General features: G+C 47.0%; 1 long non-coding RNA gene across 1 annotated transcript in view; it reads left to right on the forward strand.

Moving 5' to 3' along the window:
* Window positions 1-17,554, forward strand: part of LOC135049830 (uncharacterized) — a 114,612-nt gene extending 97,058 nt beyond the window's left edge. The window contains exons 2-3 of the long non-coding RNA XR_010241485.1: window positions 16,155-16,245; window positions 16,917-17,554. This is a non-coding gene — a long non-coding RNA (uncharacterized LOC135049830). The remainder of the gene's footprint in view (window positions 1-16,154; window positions 16,246-16,916) is intronic.
* The last annotated feature ends 5,299 nt before the right edge of the window (window positions 17,555-22,853 follow it).

Here is a 22,853-nt window from a genome sequence, read left to right on the forward strand (position 1 = left end):
TGGTACTCACATACACTATGTCTGTGGTACAGCATTCATCCCCTCCTCAGGTCCCAGTGGCCTCCTTTTTCGGCACGGCGTATGTGATGTTATACTGTCACCGTTGCTGAAGTGAATAAGCGCCATGAATAGGAGCAGGCTCTGTGCATCTTGAAGACAAGATGAGAGGGGGCTGGAGGGACAAGAGAGGTGGGGAAGCTGCATGAAGGATACAGGGCATGGAACTGCAGGAGGGACACAGGCGGTGAGCAGCTGGAGTGACAGATGCAGAGGTGTGTATAATGGGCACTACTGTGGGCATTATGTGTATAAGCAGCACTACTGTGGTCATTATGTGTAAGTGGCACTACTATCATGGGCATTGTGTAAGGGGCAGTACTGCTGTGGGCATTCTGTATATTAGCAACGCTACTACTGTGGTTATTTTGTGTATAAGCAGCACCTCTGTGGGCATCGTGTATAAGTGGCACTACTGTGGTCATCATGTGTTAGGGGCACTACTACTGTGGGAATTGTGTATAAAGGGCACTACTGTGGGCATTTTATATAAGGGTACTGCTGTGTGGCATAACATGTATAAAACGAGATTTATGGTAAGAACTTACCGTTATTAAATCTCTTTCTGCGAGGTACACTGGGCTCCACAGGGAATGACATTGGGGGTGTAGAGTAGGATCTTGATCCGAGGCACCAACCGGCTCAAAGCTTTGACTGTTCCCAGAAAGCCTAGCGCCACCTCTATAACCCCGCCTCCGTGCACAGGAGCTCAGTTTTTGTTAACCAGTCCATTGCAGTAGCAAGCAAAAGAGACGACAATTGTTACACCACTCTCTCACGACAGGAGAAAGTGTCATCGGCTAATGCCATACCAACCCAAAGAAGCGAAGTGTGTCAGGGTGGGCGCCCTGTGGAGCCCAGTGTACCTCGCAGAAAGAGATTTAACAATGGTAAGTTCTTACCATAAATTTCGTTTTCTGCTGCAAGGTACACTGGGCTGAACAGGGAATGACATTGGTGATGTCCTCAAGCAGTTCCTTATGGGAGGGGACACACTGTAGCGGGCACAAGAACCCGGTGTCCAAAGGAAGCATCCTGGGAGGCAGAAGTATCGAAGGCATAGAACCTTATGAACGTGTTCACTGAGGACCTCGTAGCCGCCTTGCACAATTGTTCAAGGGTCGCACCACGGCGGGCCGCCCAAGAAGGTCCAACCGACCGAGTAGAATGGGCCTTGATGGTAGCAGGAGCTGGAAGGCCAGCCTGTACATAAGCATGTGCAATCACCATTCTAATCCATCTGGCCAGGGTCTGCTTGTGAGCAGGCCAGCCACGTTTGTGAAAACCAAACAGAACAAAGAGAGAATCCGACTTCCTGATGGAGGCAGTTCTCTTCACGTAGATACGGAGAGCCCATACCACATCCAAAGGCCGGAACCACAATCTCCTGATTAAGGTGGAAAGAAGACACCACCTTAGGTAAATACCCGGGACGTGTTCTAAGAACCGCCTGAACACGGTGAAAAATCAGATATGGTGACCTACAAGACAAGGCACCCAAATCCGACACCCGTCTAGCAGAGGCAAAAGCCAGCAGAAACAATACCTTAAGAGAAAGCCACTTAAGATCTGCAGATTCAAGGGGCTCAAACAGAGACCCTTGCAATGCCTCCAGAACCACCGACAAGTCCCAAGGAGCCACCGGCGGGACATAAGGAGGTTGAATCCGCAACACACCCTGAGTGAACGTATGCACATCAGGTAAGGTCGCAATTTTTCTCTGAAACCAAACCGACAAGGCGAAATATGAACCTTGATGGAGGCCAGACGAAGGCCCAAGTCCAGGCCTTGAAGAAAGGCCAAAAGTTTGGCCGTACTAAACTTGTAAGCGTCATGATTGTTAGATGCGCACCAAGCAAAGTAAGTATTCCAGACCCTATGATAAATCCGAGCAGAAGCCGGTTTCCGGGCCTTCAACATGGTTTGAATGACCGCCTCAGAAAATCCTGTGGCCCTTTAGATGGAAGCTTCAAGAGCCACGCCGTCAAAGCCAATTGGGCTAAATCCTGATATACACAGGGGCCCTGAACGAGGAGATCTGGGCACTGCGGAAGTAGAAGGGGACGCTCTATCGAGAGACCCTGAAGGTCTGAGAACCAATGCTGTCTGTGCCACGCTGGAGCGATCAGAAGTAGGATCCCTCCTTCTTGCTTGAACTTCCTTATTACTCTGTGCAGGAGTGACACCGGAGGGAACACGTATGGCAGCCGAAAGTTCCATGGAATTGCCAGTGCATCCACGATCGCTGCTTGAGGATTGTTTGTCCTTGCTCCAAAGACCGGAACCTTGTGATTGTGACGAGACGCCATCAGTTCCACATCTGGAAGGCCCCACTTGTCCACGAGGAGTTGAAACACTTCTGGATGGAGGCTCCACTCTCCGGCGTGTACGTCCTGATGACTGAGAAAGTCCGCTTCCCAGTTTAGGACCCCCGGAATAAACACTGCCGATGTGGCTGGCAGATGGCGTTCCGCCCACTGAAGAATCTGTGATACTTCCCTCACTGCCATGCGGCATCGAGTGCCGCCTTGATGATTGATGTACACCACCGTGGTGGCGTTGTCCGACTGTACTTGAACAGGTCTGTTCTGTATTAAATGCTGGGCCAAGTTCAGTGAGTTGAACACCGCCCACAATTCCAGAATGGTTATCTGGAGGAGAGTCTCCTCCTTGGTCCACCGACCCTGAAGGGAGTGTTGCTCCAACACCGTGCCCCAACCCCTCTGACTGGCGTCCGTCGTCAGAAGGACCCAGTTGGAGATCCAGAAGGACGACCCTTGCTCAATTGTTGGTCCTGAAGCCACCAGCTCAGTGACAGACGGACCTCCGGAGACGACGAGATCATTTGAGACCTGATCCGGTGAGGCAGGCCATCCCACTTGGCAAGAATCAGCCTCTGGAGAGGGCGGGAATGGAATTGAGCTTACTCCACCATGTCGAATGCTGACACCATGAGACCTAGCACTTGCATTGCCGAATGTATCGACACTTGCGGACGAGATAGGAAGCATCGAATCCTGTCCTGAAGCTTCAGGACTTTCTCCTGAGACAAGAACAACCGCTGGTTATGAGTATCCAACAACGCCCCCAGGTGCACCATGCTCTGAGCAGGGACCAGGGAGGATTTCTTCCAGTTGATGAGCCACCCGTGGGCTTGCAGAAACTGGATAGTGAGATCCAGATGACGTTGGAGAATCTCTGGGGAATTTGCCAGGATCAACAAGTCGTCCAAGTACGGTAGGATCCTGACCCGTTGACGGCGGAGTACAGCCATCATTACCACCATGACATTGGTGAAGACTTGCGGAGCCGTGGTCAAACCAAAAGGTAACGCCCGAAATTGGTAATGGAGGTTGCCAACCGCAAACCTCAGGTACTGCTTATGCGACACTGCAATGGGAATATGCAGGTAAGCATCCTGTATGTCCAGTGAGACCATATAGTCCCCAGGCTCCAAGGCCAGAATAATAGAGCGAAGAGTTTCCATACGAAACTTGGAGACCTTCACAAATTTGTTCAAGGACTTGAGGTTGAGAATGGGCCAGGAAGACCCATTTGGTTTCGGGACTAGGAACAGCGGTGAATAGTACCCGTTACCTCTCTGAGCCAGAGGAACCTGTACTACCACTCCTGTGTCCAGGAGGGACTGTACCACCGAATGAAGAGTCTTTGCCTTCACCTGATCCGAAGGGACGTCTGTCAGGCAAAATCGATGAGGGGGACGATTCTTGAAGGATACGGCGTAACCTCGAGTGAGGACTTCCCGTACCCAGGAATCGGAAGTGGTCTTCAACCATTCCTGGGTAAACCCTAGAAGTCGGCCCCCCACTCTGGGATCCCCCAGAGGGAGGCCCGCCCCGTCATGCAGCAGGCTTGTCAGTTTTGGAAGCAGGCTGACGGGCAGCCCAGGCCCGTTTGGGTTTTTGCTTATGGGGTTTGGAAGTGCAAACCTGTTTTCGGTACACATGACCTTTTGCTTTCCCTGAAGGACGAAAGGAGTGAAAGGAAGTACTCTTAGCCTTCGGCACCGAAGGAGCATTACTAGGAAGACATGCTGTTTTAGCAGACGCTAAGTCAGCCACTATCTTGTTGAGGTCGTCTCCGAAAAGAATATCTGCTTTGAAGGGGAGTACCTCCAGGGTTTTCTTAGAGTCCATGTCCACAGACCAGGACCATAACCAGAGAATTCGGCGAGCCAAAATGGACGTAGTAGAAGCCTTGGCCGCCAGAATACCAGCATCAGAAGCCGCCTCTTTAATGTAATGAGACGCTGTAACAATATACGACAGGCATTGTCTAGCATGATCAGAAGCATTGGAAGGCAACTTCGCCTCCAGCTCCTGAGCCCACGCTTCCACAGTTTCTGCAGTCCATGTCGCTGCAATAGTGGGCCTATGCACTGCACTGTTGAGGGTGTAGATTGCCTTCAAACAACCCTCCACATGCTTGTCCGTCGGCTCTCTCAAGGACGTGACGGTAGTTACAGGCAGAGCTGAGGATATTACCAGCCTTGCCACTTGCGAATCCACTGGCGGGAGTGTTTCCCAATTTTTACTAAGCTCCGCAGCGAGGGGTAGCGAGCCAGCATCTTCTTGTGAGGCGTGAACTTCTTCCTGGATTTTCCCAGAACTCCTGACGTATGTCAACTAAATGTTCAGTGTGAGGTAAAACTTGTTTAACCACCTTCTGATGTAAACCTGTCCGGTTTCTTAGAGACAGTGTCAGGTTCATCATCAACCTGAAGAATGAGCCTGATAGCCTCTAACAAGTCAGGAACATCCACCTGCGAAACAACTTCCCCATCAGAAGCATCAGGATCAGAATCTGTGGGGTCCGTATAAACGCCATCCTCATCAGATGAGGTGTCTGGAACGTTGTTGGATTGTGAGGAAGTAATTGCCCACTTAGAGGACCCCTTGGTCTTAGGCGGGCGAGGATTAGACTTTTGAGCAGTCAGTGATTGGTTCAATTGCTGTAACTGATTGGACAGTTGATCTGCCCATGGCGGGTTAACCGCGGGGACCAAAAGCGGTTGTACCGGCACAGGAGGTCCCATAGGGGGCGTTAGTCTATTTTCCAGCGTATTCAATAGCGTGGAGAAGGTAGCCCAAGGTGGTTCATTTTGAACCCCCGTTGCTACAGACCCTCTGGGGGGTAAGGAACCCCCAGAACCTGAACCCTCAGCTGCTGTTATCCTCAAATGTGTCTGCAGCGTCAACACCACGCAATGTGGGATCAGCCCCAGGTCCTTTGCCCTTTGTAGCTGACATAATCAAAAGCTCAATGCAAGGCAACACAATACAATGGTGGTCATTCCGAGTTTGCTCGCTGCTATTTTTAGCCGAATTGCTAATAGGCTAAAATCCGGCAGTTCTGCGCATGCGTATACACAGAAGGGCGCATGCGCTAAGCAATTTTACACAAAACTATGCTATTTTACTCACGGTAGAACAAAGCTTTTCAATCACTCTGCTGATCGTAGTGTTATTGACAGGAAGTGGGTGTTTCTGGGCGGAAACTGGCCGTTTTCAGGAAGTGTGCTAAAAAACGCATGCGTGCCAGGTAAAAACGTAGGAGTGGCTGGAGAAACGGAGGAGTGGCTGGCTGGGCGTGTTTGTGACGTCAAACCAGGAACTAAACGGACTGAGTTGATCGCAATCTAGGAGTAGGTCTGGAGCTACTCAGAAACTGCAAGGAAATACTTAATAGCAGAATTGCTAATCTTTCGTTAGCAATTCTGCTATGCTAAGATACACTCCCAGAGGGTGGCGGCTTTGCATTTGCATTTCTGCTAAAAGTAGCTAGCGAGCGAACAACTCGGAATGAGGGCCATTATCAGTAGTGATGAGCGGGTTCGGTTTCTCGGAAACCGAACCCCCCCGAACTTCACCCATTTTACACGGGTCCGAGCCATACTCTAATTCTCCCGTATGGCTCGGTTAACCCGAGCGCGCCCGAACGTCATCATCCCGCTGTCGGATTCTCGCGAGATTCAGATTCTATATAAGCAGCCGCGCGTCGCCGCCATTTTCACTCGTGCATTGGAAATGTTAGGGAGAGGACATGGCTGGCGTCCTCTCTGTTATTGTTGAACTTGATTGTGCACTATTGCTTAATTGTGGGGAGGGCTGGGGAGCAGCTGTATAATATAGGAGTAGTACAGTGCAGAGTTTTGCTGATCAGTGACCACCAGTTATCCGTTCTCTGCCTGAAAAAAACGCTCCATATCTGTGCTCAGTGTGCTGCATATATCTGTGCTCACACTGCTTAATTGTGGGGACTGGGGAGCAGCTGTATTATATAGCAGGAGTACAGTGCAGAGTTTTGCTGACAGTGACCACCAGTATACGTTGTCTGCCAGAAAAACACTCCATATCTGTGCTCAGTGTGCTGCTTTATTGTGGGGACTGGGGACCACCAGTATAATATTATATAGGAGGAGTACAGTGCAGAGTTTTGCTGACCAATGACCACCAGTATATAATATATAGCATTACGGTACAGTAGGCCACTGCTGTACCTACCTCTGTGTCGTCATTAAGTATACTATCCATCTAGATTCTATACCTGTGGTGCATTTCAGTTGTGCAGTTTGCTGACACAGTGACCACCAGTATATATAGCAGTACGGTACGGAAGGCCACTGCTGTACCTACCTCTGTGTCATCATTAAGTATACTATCCATCTACATTCTATACCTGTGGTGCATTTTAGTTTTGCAGTTTGCTGACACAGTGACCACCAGTATACTATATATAGCAGTACGGTACGGAAGGCCACTGCTGTACCTACCTCTGTGTCGTCAAGTATACTATCCATCCATACCTGTGGTGCATTTCAGTTGTGCGCAGTATATATAGTAGTAGGCCATTGCTATTGATAGTTACTGGCATATAATTCCACACATTAAAAAATGGAGAACAAAAATGTGGAGGTTAAAATAGGGAAAGATCAAGATCCACTTCCACCTCATGCTGAAGCTGCTGCCACTAGTCATGGCCGAGATGATGAAATGCCATCAACGTCGTCTGCCAAGGCCGATGCCCAATGTCATAGTAGAGAGCATGTAAAATCCAAAAAACAAAAGTTCAGTAAAATGACCCAAAAATCAAAATTAAAAGCGTCTGAGGAGAAGCGTAAACTTGCCAATATGCCATTTACGACACGGAGTTGCAAGGAACGGCTGAGGCCCTGGCCTATGTTCATGGCTAGTGATTCAGCTTCACATGAGGATGGAAGCACTCATCCTCTCGCTAGAAAAATGAAAAGACTTAAGCTGGCAAAAGCACAGCAAAGAACTGTGCGTTCTTCTAAATCACAAATCCCCAAGGAGAGTCCAATTGTGTCGGTTGCGATGCCTGATCTTCCCAACACTGGACGGGAAGAGCTTGCGCCTTCCACCATTTGCACGCCCCCTGCAAGTGCTGGAAGGAGCACTCGCAGTCCAGTTCCTGATAGTCAAATTGAAGATGTCACTGTTGAAGTACACCAGGATGAGGATATGGGTGTTGCTGGCGCTGGGGAGGAAATTGACAAGGAGGATTCTGATGGTGAGGTGGTTTGTTTAAGTCAGGCACCCGGGGAGACACCTGTTGTCCGTGGGACGAATATGGCCATTGACATGCCTGGTCAAAATACAAAAAAAATCAGCTCTTCGGTGTGGAATTATTTCAACACAAATGCGGACAACAGGTGTCAAGCCGTGTGTTGCCTTTGTCAAGCTGTAATAAGTAGGGGTAAGGACGTTAACCACCTCGGAACATCCTCCCTTATACGTCACCTGCAGCGCATTCATCATAAGTCAGTGACAAGTTCAAAAACTTTGGGTGACAGCGGAAGCAGTCCACTGACCACTAAATCCCTTCCTCTTGTAACCAAGCTCCTGCAAACCACACCACCAACTCCCTCAGTGTCAATTTCCTCCTTACCCAGGAAAGCCAATAGTCCTGCAGGCCATGTCACTGGCAAGTCTGACGAGTCCTCTCCTGCCTGGGATTCCTCCGATGCATCCTTGAGTGTAACGCCTACTGCTGCTGGCGCTGCTGTTGTAGCTGCTGGGAGTCGATCGTCATCCCAGAGGGGAAGTCGGAAGACCACTTGTACTACTTCCAGTAAGCAATTGACTGTCCAACAGTCCTTTGCGAGGAAGATGAAATATCACAGCAGTCATCCTGCTGCAAAGCAGATAACTCAGGCCTTGGCAGCCTGGGCGGTGAGAAACGTGGTTCCGGTATCCACCGTTAATTCAGAGCCAACTAGAGACTTGATTGAGGTACTGTGTCCCCGGTACCAAATACCATCTAGGTTCCATTTCTCTAGGCAGGCGATACCGAAAATGTACACAGACCTCAGAAAAAGACTCACCAGTGTCCTAAAAAATGCAGTTATACCCAATGTCCACTTAACCACGGACATGTGGACAAGTGGAGCAGGGCAGACTCAGGGCTATATGACTGTGACAGCCCACTGGGTAGATGTATTGCCTCCTGCAGCAAGAACAGCAGCAGCGGCACCAGTAGCAGCATCTCGCAAACGCCAACTCGTTCCTAGGCAGGCTACGCTTTGTATCACCGCTTTCCAGAAGAGGCACACAGCTGACAACCTCTTACGGAAACTGAGGAAGATCATCGCAGAATGGCTTACCCCAATTGGACTCTCCTGGGGATTTGTGACATCGGACAACGCCAGCAATATTGTGCGTGCATTACATCTGGGCAAATTCCAGCACGTCCCATGTTTTGCACATACATTGAATTTGGTGGTGCAGAATTATTTAAAAAACGACAGGGGCGTGCAAGAGATGCTGTCGGTGGCCCGAAGAATTGCGGGCCACTTTCGGCATTCAGCCACCGCGTACAGAAGACTGGAGCACCACCAAACATTCCTGAACCTGCCCTGCCATCATCTGAAGCAAGAGGTGGTAACGAGGTGGAATTCAACCCTCTATATGCTTCAGAGGATGGAGGAGCAGCAAAAGGCCATTCAAGCCTATACATCTGCCCACGATATAGGCAAAGGAGGGGGAATGCACCTGACTCAAGCGCAGTGGAGAATGATTTCAACGTTGTGCAAGGTTCTGCAACGCTTTGAATTTGCCATACGTGAAGTCAGTTCAGACACTGCCAGCCTGAGTCAGGTCATTCCCCTCATCAGGCTTTTGCAGAAGAAGCTGGAGACATTGAAGGAGGAGCTAAAACAGAGCGATTCCGCTAGGCATGTGGGACTTGTGGATGGAGCCCTTAATTCGCTTAACCAGGATTCACAGGTGGTCAATCTGTTGAAATCAGAGCACTACATTTTGGCCACCGTGCTCGATCCTAGATTTAAAACCTACGTTGTATCTCTCTTTCCGGCAGACACAAGTCTGCAGAGGTTCAAAGACCTGCTGGTGAGAAAATTGTCAAGCGGAGCGTGACCCGTCAACATCTCCTCCTTCACATTCTCCCGCAACTGGGGGTGCGAGGAAAAGGCTAAGAATTCCGAGCCCACCCGCTGGCGGTGATGCAGGGCAGTCTGGAGCGAGTGCTGACATCTGGTCCGGACTGAAGGACCTGCCAACGATTACTGACATGTCGTCTACTGTCACTTCATATGATTCTCTCACCATTGAAAGAATGGTGGAGGATTATATGAGTGACCGCATCCAAGTAGGCACTTGGATGCAGTCCGTACGTATACTGGCAGGAAAAAGAGGCAATTTGGAGGCCCTTGCACAAACTGGCTTTATTCTACCTAAGTTGCCCTCCCTCAAGTGTGTACTCCGAAAGAGTGTTTAGTGCAGCCGCTCACCTTGTCAGCAATCGGCGTACGAGGTTACTTCCAGAAAATGTGGAGAAGATGATGTTCATCAAAATGAATTATAATCAATTCCTCCGTGGAGACATTCACCAGCAGCAATTGCCTCCACAAAGTACACAGGGACCTGAGATGGTGGATTCCAGTGGGGACGAATTAATAATCTGTGAGGAGGGGGATGTACATAGTGAAAGGTTTGAGGAATCGGAGGATGATGATGAGGTGGACAGTCGTCCACAGTCATTTCAGTCACAGTCGTGTGGCAGACCCTGTCGCTGAAATGATGGGTTCGTTAAAGTGTGCATGTCCTGTTTATACAACATAAGGGTGGGTGGGAGGGCCCAAGGACAATTCCATCTTGCACCTCTTTTTTCTTTAATTTTTCTTTGCATCATGTGCTGTTTGGGGACAATTTTTTTGAAGTGCCATCCTGCCTGACACTGCAGTGCCACTCCTAGATGGGCCAGGTGTTTGTGTTGGCCACTTGTGTCGCTTAGCTTAGTCACACAGCGACCTTGGTGCGCCTCTTTTTTTCTTTGCATCATGTGCTGTTTGGGGACTATTTTTTTGAAGTGCCATCCTGCCTGACACTGCAGTGCCACTCCTAGATGGGCCAGGTGTTTGTGTCGGCCACTTGTGTCGCTTAGCTTAGCCATCCAGCGACCTCGGTGCAAATTTTAGGACTAAAAATAATATTGTGAGGTGTGAGGTGTTCAGAATAGACTGGAAATGAGTGGAAATTATGGTTATTGAGGTTAATAAAACTTTGGGATCAAAATGACCCCCAAATTCTATGATTTAAGCTGTTTTTTAGGGTTTTTTGTAAAAAAACACCAGAATCCAAAACACACCCGAATCCGACAAAAAATTTTCGGTGAGGTTTTGCCAAAACGCGTCCGAATCCAAAACACGGCCGCGGAACCGAATCCAAAACCAAAACACAAAACCCGAAAAATGTCCGGTGCACATCACTAATTATCAGCAGCACAATACCTGACAAGAACCCCCTGTGTAGTGTATCAGCACAAACAGGGAATTCAAGAGGTATATGGTGACTAAAAATCACAGAGAAAAATACACACTGAGTATATCCTGTGAACTGCCTATATTATGACAAACCTGACACACTTAGCCCCCTCAGGTTATAGAATATAGGGATAGCAATCTGAGTGAGAGACACGAAATGGAGGTCACACAGCAGCTATATGCACACACACAGAGTCACAGTTTGTACAATGCAGAACTTATGACATGCAATAAAACGGCACTGGACTAGCAATACAGAGTAGTACTATGTATAGCTAGTCTATACACTTAATAGATATAACAATGCACAGTAAAGACTGGATGTATATCACAGGGTACTTGTACTAAATAAGCCTGACTAAATGCACTTTTTCTTAACTAACACTGTCAGCAGACATGTAGAATACTTAAATGTCCTGTAAAATGCACAGAGCTGACAGGCAGGCGGATTTACAGAGGAGGATTTGCCCAAACAGTCCCCAGGATCAGCTCTGCTTGCTATAATGGCGCCCAAACGCTGACTGGGAGTGAGTGAGGGAGAAAGAGATACAGTATGCAGGTCCAGGGCGGGAACATTTACTCTAAATGGTGCAGGTCAAAGCCTTATCCCCCTGCTGGACTTCACCATCGGGTACTGGGGGCTTAATAAAACGGTGTTATGAGAGAAAACCGACCTGTGCCCATGCCCTGATGGTCTAGTGGGGTCCCTGTACTACCACAGTGTCCACACCAGCACGCGCGGCCCGCCTCCCTCCGGTCGCGCGGGATCGCAATTTACAGTGGTTCCCATCGAGGGGACCCCTTACCTCCTCCCTGAGTGCGGCCACGCGATCGGGAGAGCAGCGGTCGTTTGTGACTAACTTGGAAGAAAACCGGAGCCTCCGCTGTAGGTACCCGGCAACCAGAGCGCGGGAGTGTACAGTGCCGCTGGGGGAGGTGATTGAGCTGCAGCAGGAGATGTCTGACTAACATCTAACACTGGAGCAGCCCCCCTGTTATGTACCTGCTTACTGCATGGCACCAACTACAAAACTGAGCTCCTGTGCACGGAGGCGGGGTTATAGAGGAGGCGGCGCTAGGCATTCTGGGAACAGTCAAAGCTTTGAGCCTGTTGGTGCCTCGGATCCTACTCTACACCCCCAATGTCATTCCCTGTGGAGCCCAGTGTACCCCACAGCAGAAAGAGTACCATTGTGTAGTGCAATGTGAATAAATGGAACTACTGAGTGGCGTAACCCGAATAAGAGGCATTACTATGTGGTGCAATATGAATCAGGGATACTACATGTTGTGTAATGTGAATAAGATTGTGCTACTGTGTGATGTAATTTGAATTGGGGCTAATATTGTTTGACCACGCTGCTTCTTTGTGAGATTAATGTATCTTTATAAAGCATGGGAAGTAGGGCACTAATTTATAGTTTGCAGGGGGGTGCCGAAAAAACACTAGCTCTGCTTAATGTTAGTGGTGGTGGTGGGGGGGAGTTTAGTGGTTGGGTAAATGAGCTCCACTACCTCTCCAGGACCACTTTAAGCCCTGGTGACAGGTGAAGGAGAGTGCTGGGTGATGAAACTAAGAGGGAGGAGGTCTCGGATTACCAGGGAGCATAGCAGGACAAGTTTGATTACCGTTGAGAATCCCCAAAAAAGGGAGGGGGGTAAGACACCGAGGGTGAGATTTATTATAGCTGCTTTTTTTTTTTGTCAAACAGGAAGTAGAGATGCCTATATGTGGACATGCCAAATTTTAACTCAGTACATCCAATAACTTTTGGTATGTAGCCCCTCAAACACTATACTCCCCCCTCTCACAAGATTAACATAGCGGAATGCTGTGTTTCGATTCAACTTTAATATAAGAGCATGACTATGACCTTATAATATACATATTTGTAAGTATATATTTATTAATATTAGTTTTGTGCTTTTACAAAATGTATTCAAGAAACATTTTTTAGTTCTATAAAGCCTTTGTTATATATCATAGCCTGCTTCCTGTGCATAAAGTGGGAGGGCCCAAGGACAATTCCATCTTGCACCTCTTTTTTCTTTAATTTTTCTTTGCATCATGTGCTGTTTGGGGACAATTTTTTTGAAGTGCCATCCTGCCTGACACTGCAGTGCCACTCCTAGATGGGCCAGGTGTTTGTGTTGGCCACTTGTGTCGCTTAGCTTAGTCACACAGCGACCTTGGTGCGCCTCTTTTTTTCTTTGCATCATGTGCTGTTTGGGGACTATTTTTTTGAAGTGCCATCCTGCCTGACACTGCAGTGCCACTCCTAGATGGGCCAGGTGTTTGTGTCGGCCACTTGTGTCGCTTAGCTTAGCCATCCAGCGACCTCGGTGCAAATTTTAGGACTAAAAATAATATTGTGAGGTGTGAGGTGTTCAGAATAGACTGGAAATGAGTGGAAATTATGGTTATTGAGGTTAATAAAACTTTGGGATCAAAATGACCCCCAAATTCTATGATTTAAGCTGTTTTTTAGGGTTTTTTGTAAAAAACACCAGAATCCAAAACACACCCGAATCCGACAAAAAATTTTCGGTGAGGTTTTGCCAAAACGCGTCCGAATCCAAAACACGGCCGCGGAACCGAATCCAAAACCAAAACCCGAAAAATGTCCGGTGCACATCACTAAATCAGCAACACAATACCTGACAAGAACCCCCTGTGTAGTGTATCAGCACAAACAGGGAATTCAAGAGGTATATGGTGACTAAAAATCACAGAGAAAAATACACACTGAGTATATCCTGTGAACTGCCTTTATTATGACAAACCTGACACACTTAGCCCCCTCAGGTTATAGAATATAGGGATAGCAATCTGAGTGAGAGACACGAAATGGAGGTCACACAGCAGCTATATGCACACACACAGAGTCACAGTTTGTACAATGCAGAACTTATGACATGCAATAAAACGGCACTGGACTAGCAATACAGAGTAGTACTATGTATAGCTAGTCTATACACTTAATAGATATAACAATGCACAGTAAAGACTGGATGTATATCACAGGGTACTTGTACTAAATAAGCCTGACTAAATGCACTTTTTCTTAACTAACACTGTCAGCAGACATGTAGAATACTTAAATGTCCTGTAAAATGCACAGAGCTGACAGGCAGGCGGATTTACAGAGGAGGATTTGCCCAAACAGTCCCAGGATCAGCTCTGCTTGCTATAATGGCGCCCAAACGCTGACTGGGAGTGAGTGAGGGAGAAAGAGATACAGTATGCAGGTCCAGGGCGGGAACATTTACTCTAAATGGTGCCCTGGGGGAGGGGCTACAGGTCAAAGCCTTATCCCCCTGCTGGACTTCACCATCGGGTACTGGGGGCTTAATAAAACGGTGTTATGAGAGAAAACCGACCTGTGCCCATGCCCTGATGGTCTAGTGGGGTCCCTGTACTACCACAGTGTCCACACCAGCACGGTCGCGCGGGATCGCAATTTACAGTGGTTCCCATCGAGGGGACCCCTTACCTCCTCCCTGAGTGCGGCCACGCGATCGGGAGAGCAGCGGTCATTTGTGACTAACTTGGAAGAAAACCGGAGCCTCCACTGTAGGTACCCGGCAACCAGGGCGCGGGAGTGTACAGTGCCGCTGGGGGAGGTGATTGAGCTGCAGCAGGAGATGTCTGACTAACATCTAACACTGGAGCAGCCCCCCTGTTATGTACCTGCTTACTGCATGGCACCAACTACAAAACTGAGCTCCTGAGCACGGAGGCAGGGTTATAGAGGAGGCGGCGCTAGGCATTCTGGGAACAGTCAAAGCTTTGAGCCTGTTGGTGCCTCGGATCCTACTCTACACCCCCAATGTCATTCCCTGTGGAGCCCAGTGTACCCCACAGCAGAAAGAGTACCATTGTGTAGTGCAATGTGAATAAATGGAACTACTGAGTGGCGTAACCCGAATAAGAGGCATTACTATGTGGTGCAATATGAATCAGGGATACTACATGTTGTGTAATGTGAATAAGATTGTGCTACTGTGTGATGTAATTTGAATTGGGGCTAATATTGTTTGACCACGCTGCTTCTTTGTGAGATTAATGTATCTTTATAAAGCATGGGAAGTAGGGCACTAATTTATAGTTTGCAGGGGGGTGCCGAAAAAACACTAGCTCTGCTTAATGTTAGTGGTGGTGGTGGGGGGGAGTTTAGTGGTTGGGTAAATGAGCTCCACTACCTCTCCAGGACCACTTTAAGCCCTGGTGACAGGTGAAGGAGAGTGCTGGGTGATGAAACTAAGAGGAAGGAGGTCTCGGATTACCAGGGAGCATAGCAGGACAAGTTTGATTACCGTTGAGAATCCCCAAAAAAGGGAGGGGGGTAAGACACCGAGGGTGAGATTTATTATAGCTGCTTTTTTTTTTTGTCAAACAGGAAGTAGAGATGCCTATCTGTGGACATGCCAAATTTTAACTCAGTGCATCCAATAACTTTTGGTATGTAGCCCCTCAAACACTATACTCCCCCCTCTCACAAGATTAACATAGCGGAATGCTGTGTTTCGATTCAACTTTAATATAAGAGCATGACTATGACCTTATAATATACATATTTGTAAGTATATATTTATTAATATTAGTTTTGTGCTTTTACAAAATGTATTCAAGAAACATTCTTTAGTTCTATAAAGCCTTTGTTATATATCATAGCCTGCTTCCTGTGCATAAAGCAAAGTTGACTTGTTAAAGCACTGACTAAACGATAAATGCATTTAAATGTTCTGTCCTTTATAATAAAACATGAGTCAGTTTTCATTGAAAACACGGTATTCCTTTTTTCACCCACTTATTTAATATATGAAATGTCTGTATGTCTGTTTAAAAATCCTAACCCACACCCACAGGAAATACCCATAACCCACAGGAAATAAATTGATGTGCTATCTTCATTTAATGATAATAATATATAAAACATATTTGTTATCACAAAACTTTTATATATAAATAATCTAGAATATCTTCCTGCAAGCAGATATTTTAAAATTGAGATTTTCCTCTGCTGGAGTAAAATTCATATCCATGCCTTATTATCAAGCATACTCAATTTTGATAGGTTCTGTTATTTAATTGGTCCAGAGCTTTAGCATGCTTTCAGATTGGATCCAAAAGTAAATTCACAAAGCATAGAAATTGTCTGATGATACATTTAAGGTCAATTTTATTAGCACTCTTGAATTTTAAGAACACCCTGCATAATATCTTCAGAAATAAATGAAAATGTACTGACTTTGTATCACAACATTTTAATAGGATGTCCCAAATGATGAACTCTGCTGTCAAGGCTTTTTCTAAGGCTGGGACACACCTGACCGACCCACCAGCTGACCGAGCGACCAATTTGGTAAGCATAAACACTTGCCAATCAGCTGTTCTTTATATGTGGGATAAAGACATCACAACTGGATGGGAATTTAAATGTGCTTGCCCAGTTGTGATGTTCTTGTTGGAAGATCCTGTGACTAGCATATTGGGTTGGTCGGTCACCCATTCATACAGACAGATGTAGTGATACATCGCTTTCCGTCGGAAAGGACCCGACAGCAATTGAATATACCCCTGTGTGTATTCTGTTAGTAGTTTTGTTAGGACTGCAAGTCCTAAAGTTAGGTACACACTTGTACAATTGTACTTTTGATGCAATTTTACTTTTTATTTTACCTCTGTTCAGAAGTCTCGATCAAAATGCTGAAAACTGTGTACATACCTTTACAATATACTTTTGATTCATGAAACTCATTTGTCCAAAATATTTGCTGAAAAGACAAATTTATCCTGAATACCTGTTCATAATAAGGAAACAGGTAACACACCTAGGTAGGATAATAGGACCAATTTCACACATACAAAATTGTTGTTTATGTTGTTTACTTTGTTTCTCTGTCCTCCACTACGAGCATACCGCATGGAAGTAGAGTGTGAGAGTATCTTTTCCCTGCAGTGTATTGATTTGCACCAGGGAGGACTCCCTAACCACCTAAGTGCTTGATAGCTCACTCTTTTTCTTCTTTCCAGCTGAAGGACGGCATTTCACCCCCTCTTATTCCCATTCCTATACCAACTTCTTGGCACGACGGGAGAAAAGCAGAAGGGTGTATGTAACAGGATCTCAGCTTCTATTATAATAATCACAAGATTACTACATGTTGGTTGGTATGACAATTGGTGGCTCCAGAGCAAGGTTTTATTAAAGTGATCCATATGATTCAAACCTCTGTATACCCCTATATTTGGGTTACATATGGATAAATGACGATCACTCACACACAATTTTCAAAGGTGTTTATTTCACCTTACCACAGGATACCTCTAATCTAAAGCCAATTTCCTGAAAGACATATCTTCTCTGCAAACTGTGGCCTTGCTCTGCTGTTGACGACTTGGCAATACCTACAACCATACCACATTATAAATTCTCAATTTCATCAGGTGTTGTAGGCAAGTATCTGTATTGTCATTAGCAGTAAGGATTTCAGTGCACGGCTTCTGTCTGATGAAATTTATGCATATATGCGAAAATGTTGGGATAATTTCCTGTAAGATTTTCACCAAAAGCGTGTTTATATAAGGTGGACAAATTTCTTTACAAATTGCCCTAAACTCTTTGGGCTTATTATTTATTTGCGTTTATTTCCATATTCTGAGTGCGTTGCTAGACATTTTTATTCATGAATAATAATAAAAGTTATGTTTTATTAACAATTTAAAAATGTAACAAAAATATTTTTGCCTCTGTGCTGGAGTGCTCCCACCCAAGGGTACTTTTTTCTCTTTTTTCTTTTTCTTTTTTATTGTTCATACACTGATCTTGCCCTTACCTCTGGGAGCACCACTGACAAACACTTTAGCAAGTTATCCAATTAGCAGGCAGCAAAGAATACACTGTGTTAGATTATGGGCTAATTTATCTTTAGATAAATGTCAGTTACCACAGACACTTCAATGATAATATAAACTCATCCTATATTATCCTACGATCCTGTGCGACATCCCTAATTCAAGCCTTTCCTTCCTGCAAAGACATAAAGGTGGCAAGGCAGCTGGAGAAGCAGACAGAATAGTCGAAAGTTACTACAGATTTCACTTTCTGTCTGATATTGTACCATCGAATCTGATGAAAATGTGACACACCCGGCCCGAGTGTGAGTGCGATTACCTTATCGGTGCGGGAAAACCCCAGTTCTTGTTATCCGGCAGTTCAGAGACACCTGCTGGGGACTCAAAGAACAAGTAACAATAGGGCTATGCAATCAGGGTCTTTATTATTCCACAATTATTAAAATCTGCATGTGTACTACATCGCTGGGGCGAGAACCACTGAATTTCTCTATGCTGTCAGACGGGTGTGGTTCATCAAATCGACAGTGTCTAGGTCGACAATGTTTAGGTCGACCACTATAGGTCGACAGTCACTAGGTCGACATGGATGGAAGGTCGACAGGGTTTCTAGGTCGACATGTGCTAGGTCGACAGGTCTAAAGGTCGACATGAGGATTTTTTTTTTTTTGGTGTCGTTTTCTTCGTAGAGTGACCGGGATCCCAAATTAGTGCACCGCGTCCCCTCTCATGGCTCGCTTAGCTCGCCATGCTTCGGGCATGGTGCCTTCGCTCCGCTACCGCTTCGCTCGGCACACTTTACCGTTCCAATCGTAGTCAACGTGGATCGTTAAGTATGAAAAAAAGAAAAAAAAGAAAAAAAATGTGAAAAACTCATGTCGACCTTTAGACCTGTCGACCTAGAAACCCTGTCGACCTTCCATCCATGTCGACCTAGTGACTGTCGACCTATAATGGTCGACCTAAACATTGTCGACCTAGACACTGTCGATCTTCAGACCGGATCCCCTGTCAGACACCTGGTTAATAAACAGGTTGCCTCAATAATGATTCTGCACTTGTAACAAACACAACACGTTCAGTACAGTGGTCTCATCAACAGTAAGTGAGTTACTTTATAGCTTATATAACATCACAACAGTGCTATTAATACTAGTATGTCCCAATCACTATTTTAGGCTAGCAGCGGTATACCTTTTATTACTAACACTTGCAAGTGTGTGGTAAACAAAACCTGACCTGTGCACAGGGATTTAAGTCTATTTCTGTAAAATAAGAATTTACTTACCGATAATTCTATTTCTCGTAGTCCGTAGTGGATGCTGGGGACTCCGTCAGGACCATGGGGAATAGCGGCTCCACAGGAGACAGGGCACAAAAATAAAGCTTTAGGATTAGGTGGTGTGTACTGGCTCCTCCCCCTATGACCCTCCTCCAAGCCTCGGTTAGGATACTGTGCCCGGACGAGCGTACACAATAAGGAAGGATATTGAATCCCGGGTAAGACTCATACCAGCCACACCAATCACACCGTATAACTTGTGATCTGAACCCAGTTAACAGTATGACAAACGTAGGAGCCTCTGAACAGACGGCTCACAACAATAACAACCCGAATTTGTTTGTAACAATAACTATGTACAAGTATTGCAGACAATCCGCACTTGGGATGGGCGCCCAGCATCCACTACGGACTACGAGAAATAGAATTATCGGTAAGTAAATTCTTATTTTCTCTAACGTCCTAAGTGGATGCTGGGGACTCCGTCAGGACCATGGGGATTATACCAAAGCTCCCAAACGGGCGGGAGAGTGCGGATGACTCTGCAGCACCGAATGAGAGAACTCAAGGTCCTCCTCAGCCAGGGTATCAAATTTGTAGAATTTTGCAAACGTGTTTGCCCCTGACCAAGTAGCAGCTCGGCAGAGTTGTAATGCCGAGACCCCCCGGGCAGCCGCCCAGGATGAGCCCACTTTCCTTGTGGAATGGGCCTTGACAGATTTAGGTTGTGGCAAGCCTGCCACAGAATGTGCAAGTTGAATTGTGCTACAAATCCAACGAGCAATCGTCTGCTTAGAAGCAGGAGCACCCATCTTGTTGGGTGCATACAATATAAACAGTGAGTCAGACTTTCTGACTCCCGCCGTTCTTGAAATATATATTTTCAATGCCCGGACCACGTCCAACAACTTGGAATCCTCCAAATCGTTAGTAGCCGCAGGCACCACAATAGGCTGGTTCAGGTGAAACGCTGACACCACCTTAGGCAGAAAATGAGGACGCGTCCGCAGTTCTGCCCTGTCCGTATGGAAAATCAGATATGGGCTCTTATATGATAAAGCCGCCAATTCTGATACTCTCCTGGCTGAAGCCAGGGCCAGTAGCATGGTTACTTTCCATGTAAGATACTTCAACTCCACCGATTTGAGCGGCTCAAACCAATGGGATTTGAGAAAATCCAAGACTACATTAAGATCCCACGGTGCCACTGGGGGCACAACCGGGGGCTGTATATGTAGTACTCCTTTTACAAAAGTCTGGACTTCAGGAACTGAAGCCAATTCTTTCTGGAAGAAAATCGACAGGGCCGAAATTTGAACCTTAATGGACCCCAATTTGAGGCCCATAGACAATCCTGTTTGCAGGAAATGTAGGAATCGACCCAGTTGAAATTCCTCCGTGGGGGCCTTCCTGGCCTCACACCACGCAACATATTTTCTCCAAATGCGGTGATAATGTTGTGCAGTCACCTCCTTCCTGGCTTTTACCAGTGTAGGAATGACCTCTTCCGGAATGCCTTTTTCCCTTAGAATTCGGCGTTCAACCGCCATGCCGTCAAACGCAGCCGCGGTAAGTCTTGGAATAGACACGGTCCCTGCTGAAGCAGGTCCCGTCTTAGAGGTAGAGGCCACGGATCCTCCGTGAGCATCTCTTGAAGTTCCGGGTACCAAGTTCTTCTTGGCCAATCCGGAGCCACTAGTATCGTTCTTACTCCCTTTTGCCGTATAATTCTCAGTACTTTTGGTATGAGAGGCAGAGGAGGGAACACATACACTGACTGGAACACCCACGGTGTTACCAGAGCGTCCACAGCTATTGCCTGAGGGTCTCTTGACCTGGCGCAATACCTGTCCAGTTTTTTGTTGAGGCGGGACGCCATCATATCCACCATTGGTTTTTCCCAACGGTTCACAATCATGTGGAAGACTTCTGGATGAAGTCCCCACTCTCCCGGGTGTAGATCGTGTCTGCTGAGGAAGTCTGCTTCCCAGTTGTCCACTCCCGGAATGAATACTGCTGACAGTGCTATCACATGATCTTCCGCCCAGCGAAGAATCCTTGCAGCTTCTGCCATTGCTGTCCTGTTTCTTGTGCCGCCCTGTCTGTTTACGTGGGCGACTGCCGTGATGTTGTCCGACTGGATCAACACCGGCTGACCCTGAAGCAGGGGTTTTGCCAGACTTAGAGCATTGTAAATCGCTCTTAGCTCCAGTATATTTATGTGAAGAGACATCTCCAGGCTTGACCATACTCCCTGGAAGTTTCTTCCCTGTGTGACCGCTCCCCAGCCTCTCAGACTGGCATCCGTGGTCACCAGGACCCAGTCCTGTATGCCGAATCTGCGGCCCTCTAACAGATGAGCACTCTGCAACCACCACAGAAGAGACACCCTTGTCCGTGGCGATAAGGTTATCCGCTGATGCATCTGCAGATGTGATCCGGACCATTTGTCCAGCAGATCCCACTGAAAAGTTCGTGCGTGGAATCTGCCGAATGGAATCGCTTCGTAAGAAGCCACCATCTTTCCCAGGACTCTTGTGCATTGATGCACAGACACTTTCCCTGGTTTTAGGAGGTTCCTGACAAGTTCGGATAACTCCCTGGCTTTCTCCTTCGGAAGAAACACCTTTTTCTGAACCGTGTCCAGAATCATTCCCAGGAACAGCAGACGTGTCGTCGGGGTCAACTGGGATTTTGGAAAATTCAGAATCCACCCGTGTTGTTGCAGCACTAGTTGGGTTAGTGCTACTCCGTCCTCCAGCTGTTCTCTGGACCTTGCCCTTATCAGGAGATCGTCCAAGTAAGGGATAATTAATACGCCTCTTCTTCGCAGAAGAATCATCATTTCGGCCATTACCTTGGTAAAGACCCGAGGTGCCGTGGACAATCCAAACGGCAGCGTCTGAAACTGATAATGACAGTTTTGCACCACGAACCTGAGGTACCCTTGATGTGAAGGGCAAATTGGGACATGCAGGTAAGCATCCTTTATGTCCAGGGACACCATAAAGTCCCCTTCTTCCAGATTCGCTATCACTGCTCTGAGTGACTCCATCTTAAACTTAAATTTTTGTATGTACAGGTTCAAAGATTTCAGATTTAGAATAGGTCTTACCGAGCCGTCCGGCTTCGGTACCACAAATAGCGTGGAGTAATACCCCTTTCCCTGTTGTAGGAGGGGTACCTTGACTATCACCTGCTGAGAAAACAGCTTGTGAATGGCTTCCAATACCGTCGCCCTGTCTGAGGGAGACGTTGGCAAAGCAGACTTTAGGAACCGGCGAGGGGGAGACTTCTTGAATTCCAACCTGTAACCCTGAGATACTACCTGCAGAATCCAGGGGTCCACCTGTGAGCAAGCCCACTGTGCGCTGAAATTCTTGAGTCGACCCCCCACCGCTCCTGAGTCCGCTTGTAAGGCCCCAGCGTCATGCTGAGGGCTTTGCAGAACCCTGGGAGGGCTTCTGTTCCTGGGCAGGGGCTGCTTGCTGCCCTCTCTTACCCCTTCCTCTGCCCCGAGGCAGATATGACTGTCCTTTTGTCCGCTTGTTCTTATAGGACCGAAAGGACTGCGGCTGAAAAGACGGTGTCTTTTTCTGTTGGGAGGGGGTCTGAGGTAAAAAGGTGGATTTGTCGTTTGGAATCCGCATCACCTGACCACTGTCGCGTCCATAAACTCCTTCTGGCAGATATGGACATCGCATTTACTCTCGATGCCAGAGTGCAAATATCTCTCTGAGCATCTCGCATATAAAGGAAAGCATCCTTTAATTGCTCTATAGTCAATAAAATACTGTCCCTATCCAGGGTATCAATATTTTCAGTCAGGGAAT

Source organism: Pseudophryne corroboree, chromosome 2 (assembly GCF_028390025.1).
Source record: "Pseudophryne corroboree isolate aPseCor3 chromosome 2, aPseCor3.hap2, whole genome shotgun sequence".
In the NCBI taxonomy this organism is placed as follows: Eukaryota; Metazoa; Chordata; class Amphibia; order Anura; family Myobatrachidae; genus Pseudophryne; species Pseudophryne corroboree.